This window comes from Pristis pectinata, chromosome 29 (assembly GCF_009764475.1).
Source record: "Pristis pectinata isolate sPriPec2 chromosome 29, sPriPec2.1.pri, whole genome shotgun sequence".
NCBI classification, from domain to species: Eukaryota; Metazoa; Chordata; class Chondrichthyes; order Rhinopristiformes; family Pristidae; genus Pristis; species Pristis pectinata.
Window position 1 is genome coordinate 20710946 of NC_067433.1, and position 7779 is coordinate 20718724.

General features: G+C 55.0%; 1 protein-coding gene across 1 annotated transcript in view; it reads left to right on the forward strand.

Annotated features, from left to right (window-relative positions):
* The first annotated feature begins 7047 nt into the window (after positions 1–7047).
* The window catches only part of dmtn (dematin actin binding protein), a 68157-nt gene continuing 67425 nt past the window's right edge, over positions 7048–7779 (forward strand). Inside the window, exon 1 of the mRNA XM_052040761.1 lies at positions 7048–7306. The gene's annotated coding sequence lies outside the window, so the exon portion shown is untranslated. The remainder of the gene's footprint in view (positions 7307–7779) is intronic.

Consider the following 7779-nt stretch of genomic DNA (forward strand, 5'->3'; position numbering starts at 1 on the left):
GGTCGAGGTGGGTACAATGACAGTATTGAAAAGACATTTGGTCAGGTCCATGGGTAGGAAAGGTTCAGAGGGACCTGGGCCAAACGCAGGCACATGGGACGAATGAAGTGCCTGTTTCCGTGCCTTAATTTTCTGGATCAGTTACCAAAGGGTATTTTGTTGAAAGCTTTACTAAAGTCGCTGTAAACATTACCCACCGCCCTGCCCTCATCAATCATCTTCATCACCGCCTCAACACACTCACTCAGGTTTGTAAGAAGTGACCTCCCCCACACAAAGCAAGACTAATAAGTCTAAGCTTTTCCAAATGTGAGGAAATCCTGTCTCTGAGAATCTTTTCCGATAGTTTCCTTGCCACTGATGTAAGGCTCGCTGGCCTGTATTTGCTGGATTATCCCTACTACCTTTTTTGAAACAAAGGTAAAACCTTGGCTATTCTCCACTCTTCTGTTACTCCTGTAACCTTCCTGAGGCTAAAGAGGATACAAAGGTCTTGGTCAAGGCCCCAGTAATCTCCTCTCTTGCCTCCTCCAGTATCCTGGGATAGATTCCATCAGACCCTGGGGACTTAACCACTTCAATGTTCTTCAAGAGACCCAACACCTCCTCCTTGATATCAACAACCTCGAATATCAATGTACCCCTCTCTGATCACACTATCCGCCAGGTCCTTCTCCTTGGTGAATACTGATGCAAAGTACTCATTTAGGACTTCATCCACTTCCTCTGGCTCCAGGCATAAATTTCCTGCTTTGTCCTTGAGAGGTCCTACCCTCCTCTAGCTACACTCCTGGCCCTATTACATAAATAAACTTCCTTGGGCTTCTCCTTATCCTACTTGCCGAGGACATTTCACGGCTCCTTGTAGCCCTCCTAATTCTTGTGTAAGTTCTTTCCTGCTTCTTTTATTCCTCAAGGGTGCTGTCCGATATCAGCTTCCTAAACCTTACATGAGCTTCCTATTTCTTTTTGACTAAATTGGCAGCATCTCTCATCATACCAGGTTCCTGAACCTTCCCATTCTTGTCACAGGAACAGGTTGGTCCCAATTCTGACCAGCTGGCCTTTAAACGCCTCCCACATGTCAGATGTGGACTTACCCAATAACAGCTGCTCCCCATCTACTCTCTCCAGCTCCTGCCCAATACTGTTGGAAAATTACCCTTCCCCCAACTAAGCACTTTTCCCCAAGGTCCAGTCTTATCCATAACTATATTAAAACTTCTTTTGCTTTAGCTGGTGTCACGGAGCTCAGACACTCTTGGGTTTGGCAAGGATTTCTGACAATATTCCAGCAATCCCAGGTTTGCCTTCGGTCCAGTTATGTTGGTTAGGGCAGGAACATCGGTAATGGGTTTGTCCTTCTCCCGAAGTGGGTGCGGTCCCTCGTGTCCTGGCAATATCCCAGTTCTGTCTGCATTCTTTTTAGAAGTAGTCCCACCTTTCCCTGCCTGCTCCACCCCTTCCAGAGGTGTTTGCCTCTGGAGGCTTGTGTAACTAGGCTGTAGGACACAGCGGCCCTGGGAGTGTCCGACAGAAACCTCTTCACTGACCTCTGAAGGACAGTGGATGCAGACTGAACTCCTGGGGATGGCCTGGCGGTTGTTGACAGTCATAAACCTCTCAGTCCGATCCTCCCTCGCTACCTGTTGATATGCACATCACAAGTCCAACAGTAGACTGCGCTGCTCCAGACACACTTCCAGGAATGGGATACTGTTCTGGTGAAAAGACACTTGATTAATAGATGGCTTGCAATCTCCACAAATCCTGATGAATCTACTGGCACCGTGGATATTACTCAATCTCAGTACTTAACAGGTATAGTTACTTTCTCTCTGAGACATCTCTCAGTTGGTGCCTCCAGTTTTGGTTCCTTGCAGAAAGCACTGACCTTATCTTGCAGGTGTGTCGATGTCAGTGTGAGCTTGGCCTGGGTGCCCTTCAATGTGCCTGGGTCCTTTTTGAAAACCTCGTCGTGCTCCCCAGTAACTCCTGTATTCCACCTTCACCATCTTAACATGATGGATGTTCCTCCAATCCAGGAGAATTCCCTATAGCCAGCCTCTTCCCAACAATTGTGGTAATGACTTAGCCTGTACTCGATACTTCGCTGTCACGTCAGTAACCCCGACCACATCGGAGATCTCGGAGGTGCCAGGCTCCGCTGCGCTGTTTTGAGATTTCTGCCCATCGTCAGTGTCCTGCTGGACCCAGGGTCAAGGTCAAAGGTCCCGTCTCGGTCACTCACTGTCCTGACAACGGTCAGTGGGGCTGCATTCGTTAAGCAGCCCTCTTTCATCAGACTTCCTCTGTGTTACATTCGTCACTTCCTGCCAGTGCACGGTGCATGCACTGGAAACTTTGGGTGCCTTCGTTTAATTTCTTTGTCTCATTGTGTCGGCTCAACTTTATGTCCATACCACCAGCTGTGCTGAGGTGGCCTTTCAACCCACACGGGGCACTTCTGGCCTGAACCAGCATCAGACCACACGTGTTTCTCAAAGTAAAGGTCCCGGTGTGTCAGAGGGCAGGTGGGACCCGGAGTGTCACAGGGAGGGTGGGACCTGGGGTCCCGGTGTCAGATGGTGAGACCCGGGGTCCCGGTGTCAGAGGTCGGGTGGGACCCAGGGTGTCAGAGGGAGGGTGGGTCCCAGGGTCCCGGCGTCACAGGGAGGGTGGGACTGGGGGTCCCGGTATCTGGAGCAGACTGCCAGAGGAGGTGGTGAAATCAGATACAGTTACGCTGTTTAAGAAGTATTCAGATGGCCAGTTAAGTAGACAAGGCATAGAAGATACAGACCTAACGCAGGAATTGGGATTAGTGTAGATGGGCAAAAATGTCAGCACGGACATGGTGGGCCGAAGGTCCTGTACAACTCTAGGATTCTGCAGCACGGTAGCATAGCGGTTAGCGTAACGCTATTTCAGTGCCAGCGACCCGGGTTCAATTCCCGCTGCTGTCTGTAAGGAGTTTGTACGTTCTCCCCGTGTCTGGGTGGGTTTCCTCCGGGAGCTCCGGTTTCCTCCCACATTCCAAAGACGTATGGGTAGGTTAATTTGGGTTTAAAATGGGTGGCGCGGACTCGTTGGGCCGGAAGGGCCTGTTAGCACGCTGTAAATAAAATTTAAATTTAAAAAAAGGCAGGAGGACTGAAATTCTCTGGCTTGTGTCAGAGATGTCCTCCAGTTTATAGAGACAAGCTTGTTTTGTCTCTTGATTTATGAAAAGTGTTGAGCTTCATTGGGATTATTCTCCCATTTAGGCCGCTCTCAGAGGTTCATTGGCAGCCAAGAGGTCCCTGAGATGTGAACAACAATGGTCCTGGTCTGGGAAAGGTCCACTGAATCATCGGAACCACAGAAAGACAGACTATTGTCTGGGAGGTTGGACTGTGTGGGTGTTCTTAAAATGTCAGATTTTAATTTGTACCATGCTCTCTACAACAGAGGAATACTTTGAATTAATTACTTCCCAGAGTAAACTCAGGGTTGATTAATTGAGCAAAAATGTTCGGTTACTTCCAGGACATTTACTTGGGGCAGGGATAAAGACTGTTTTCTGTCATTGTTCAGCCAATAGATGGGTTTGTACACACTGAACTCCAGTTAGCGACAATCCTGACTCTATTCCCGAATGCCATGAGGAACTGCAGGGAAACTGAAATGTGAAATGGAAATGTCATGTCCTGCCTCCTGGGCCGCCCATTGGTTTCAAGCCTTGATGCTGGTGGTGGGTCAGTGGGTTCAACTAGTAAACTGAAATTCCATTCTAGCAACTTCATTGCTCTCCGTCCTGACCTCCCGTATAATTGTGCACACAAACCAGTCCCATTCACGCAGATCGGCTCTCCTTGCACAATAGAAACCAGTCCCTGCCTCTCCTTCCCTCAACACCATGTAGTCCCACCCTCCTGGCCATCGCCCTGCCGAGCCTTTCAGCTCTCTTCTCATCTAGGAACTTCAGGCAATCATCCCTTCATCTTCAAAAATTCCAGGGAACGTAATCCCAATTTGTGAGAATGCTCATTTTGTAATTTAACCCTGGATTCAGTTATCATTCTGATTAAAAATATACTACATTCACTCCAATGGCAAGTTATTCTTCCACAGTGTGGTGCCCAGAACTTCTCCCAGAGCTCTGGGCAGGGTCTGGCCAGGATTTTGTACAGCTGTGGCAGAAAATATTTCCACAAATCCCAGTCTCTGAGCAACTAAGGCCATCATTGATCAGCTTGATAATCTTCTGTACACGACTCCCTAGTTTCTTTGTAGATCCACAGTTTTTTTCATTTCCTCACCATTTAGGAAGTGCTCTGTTATGTGTTTGCATCCAAAGTGCATTTGTCTCTCATTTGCTGACCTTCAGTGAATAGATCTTTAGATTTCCAACTATAATATCTCACTGCAATTCAACACTTCATTTTATGTCATCTTCCTGTTGCAGAAAATTCGCTTGTCCCCCATTGTGTCCCGTCACAGCTGAACATTTCAAATGGTGCCAGCCCACAACACGGATCCATGAGGGACATGATGCCAGTGTAGGTCCATGCCCATCGCTCCTGCCGTCCAGCTGCTGTTCCTCACCAGGCCAATCACTTGTCTTTAGTTCCTTGAGCTTTAAGTTCGGCTGATAGTTTCCCCCTGGTCACGGGGAGCTTCATCAGATGCCTAATGGAATTGCACAGTAAACTCAGTGAGGGGAAAGGGACACGGAGGGGGAGGGGAGGGGCTGAGGGGAGGGGGAGGGGTGAGGGGAGGGCTGAGGGGAGGAGGAGGGGTGAGGGGGAGGGGGAGGGGTGAGGGGAGGGGCTGAGGGGGAGGGGGAGGGGTGAGGGGAGGGTGTGAGGGGAGGGGTGGGTGAGGAGAGGGGGAGGGGTGAGGGGAGGGGGAGGTGACGGGGGGGGGGAGGAGGGGACCGTGTTAGCAATCAATGCAAAACAAAAACAGCCGATGCTTGAACACTCAGTGGGTCAGGCAGCATCTGTGGAAAGAGATTTAAGTCTGAAACATTAACCCTGTTCCACCTCCCACAGACGCTGCCTGACCTGCTGAGGGTTTCCAGCATTTTCTATTTACTTTCAGATGTCCAGCGTCTGCAGTGTTTATATTACCAACAAGTAATGCAGTTGTCGTTCCAATGCCACTTCACACGTTGAAACAGAGATCTTTGGAAGTTGAAGTTAATGTTGGGGATATCTACAGCAGAATCCGGCTTCACAGCGGCTCCTCATGAGGTCATTGTAGGTCCAGTGCAGGTTGACTGCCCTGTGCGCTGAGCTTCCCCTCCCCAGTGACATTCCTTCAATGATTTCACGGGCAGTGGAGCGAAGGTTTGAAACCCATCATCCACTGGGCAGGGTGTGTGCGTGTGTCTGTGTGTGGTGATCCGGAGATGTTGGAAGTTAATCAGGAGTCAGGTTATTCTCTACCATCGGGCAGAAGATACACAGAGCACGTACCACTAGGCTCAAAGACAGCTTCTGTCCTGCTGTTAACAGACTCTCGAACAGACCTCTCATACGCAAAAGATGAACTCTCGATCTCCCAACCCAATCTACCTCGTCGTGGTCCCTGCGCCTGCTCTAACTGCTACACAATATTCTGTATTTGATTTTCTTCTTACTACCTCGATGTACCGATGTATGGAGCGATCTGTCTGGATGACACGCAAACAAAAGCTGTACCTCGGTACATGTGACAATAATAAGCCGATACCGCTGGGGCGGGACGGTCCAACAGAGCCCAGCTGCAGTTATCCACACAAATTTACCTCCTGACAAACCCTCTTCCCCAGAGAAGTTGCCTCAATCCACGAACCTTCTCCCAAGAGAGTTAACTGTATGTCAGTAGTCCTGGGTGAAGTGACATAGAAATGCTTTAATACATCAGTGTTTCAAGGTTTGCTGGGACTGGGATAGTCGCCATAGCAACAGGGTGATGTGTCTGGGGGGGCCATGCGTTGGAGCTGCCTCGACAACAGACCCTGGTGCGGTGACCTTAAAAGGTCTTCATCACGGTAGCGCCCGGTGCTGGCAGCGGGTCTCCCTGCCCGGGTTACTGGGTCGTGTGGTTCCACGGACAGCAGGCGGAAGGCGGGGCTGTCCCGGGGGGAGAGAGTGTACCTCAGGCAGGGTGTACCTGGGGGAGGTGTCTGGGGCAGTGGCTTGCCTAGGGAGGTGTACCTGGCGGGAGAGGCTGTCCCTGGGGTGGGGGCTGGGGCGGGGCTGTCCCGGGGCAGGGGGCTGTCCCGGGGGTGGGTGGTGTCCCTGGGGAGGGGGCTGTCCCTGAGGCTGGGGACTGTCCTGGGGGAGGGGCTGTCCCCGGGGTGGGGGGTGTACCTGGGGGGCGGGGGCTGTCCCGGGGGAGGGGGCTGTCCCGGGGGATGGGTGTTGTCCCTGGGGAGGGGGCTGTCCCTGAGGCTGGGGACTGTCCTGGGGGAGGGGCTGTCCCCGGGGTGGGGGGTGTACCTGGGGGGGTGGGGCTGTCCCGGGGGTGGGGGGTGTACCTGGGGGTTGGGGCTGTCCCGGGGTGGGGGGGTGTACCGGGGGGGTGGGGCTGTCCCGGGGTTGAGGGGTGTACCTGGAGGTTGGGGCTGTCCCGGGGTGGGGGGTGTACCTGGGGGGTGGGGCTGTCCCGGGGTTGAGGGGTGTACCTGGAGGTTGGGGGCTGTCCCGGGGTGGGGGGTGTACCTGGGGGGGTGGGGCTGTCCCGGGGTTGAGGGGTGTACCTTGGAGGTTGGGGGCTGTCCCGGGGTGGGGGGGTGTACCTGGGGGGTGGGGCTGTCCCGGGTTGAGGGGTGTAACCTGGAGGTTGGGGCTGTCCCGGGGTGGGGGGGTGTACCTGGGGGGTGGGGCTGTCCCTGGGTTGAGGGGTGTACCTGGGGGTTGGGGCTGTCCCGGGGTGGGGGGTGTACCTGGGGGGTGGGGGCTGTCCCGGGGTTGGGGGGTGTACCTGGGGGTTGGGCTGTCCCCGGGTGGGGTGTTGTACCTGGGCGGTGGGGCTGGCCGCGGGGGTGGGGGCTGTACCCGGACTGCTTTGCCGGAATTGCTTCGTCACGTTGGCGGCGGCAGGTGAGGGAGCTGAAGCGGCCCCCCCACCCCGGCTCCCGGGCCCCGCCCGCCTCCTCTCCGCAGCCACGGCCGCCCTCGGTGAACCACAGCCCGGCGCAGCGGGGACCTTTGTTGCAAACCTCGCGGCTGCGGTCGGGGAGACACAAACCATGTTCCTGCTTCACTCCGGGCTGCGGGGGGCTGCGGGCCGGACCGCGGATCTGCTGACGGGTGGAGGCTGCGGCGGACGGCGGGTGAGTGGACGGGGAACGGGGGGCAGGGACCGGGGGCTGGGACCGGGACCGGGACCATTCCTGCCCCCTGTGTCGGGCGGCCCGTGTCTGTGGTCCCGGCAGGGCAGGGGTGGGGGGCGGTCAGTGTCAGCGAGCAGATGGTGAGCGCGGTCAGTGACAGGGCGGTGGCACGTCTCCCCCCCCCCCCCCCGACACACCTGGATCTACAGCTGTCTACCCCCCCTTCCCCCCCCCCCGTGACACCCCCCTTCCCCCCCCCCCGCGGACACACGGTGACACCCCCCTTCCCCCCCCCCCGCGGACACACGGTGACACCCCCTTCCCCCCCCCCCGCGGACACACGGTGACACCCCCCTTCCCCCCTCCCCCGCGGACACACGGTGACACCCCCCCTTCCCCCCCCCCCCCGCGGACACACGGTGACACCCCCCTTCCCCCCCTCCCCCGCGGACACACGGTGACACCCCCCTTCC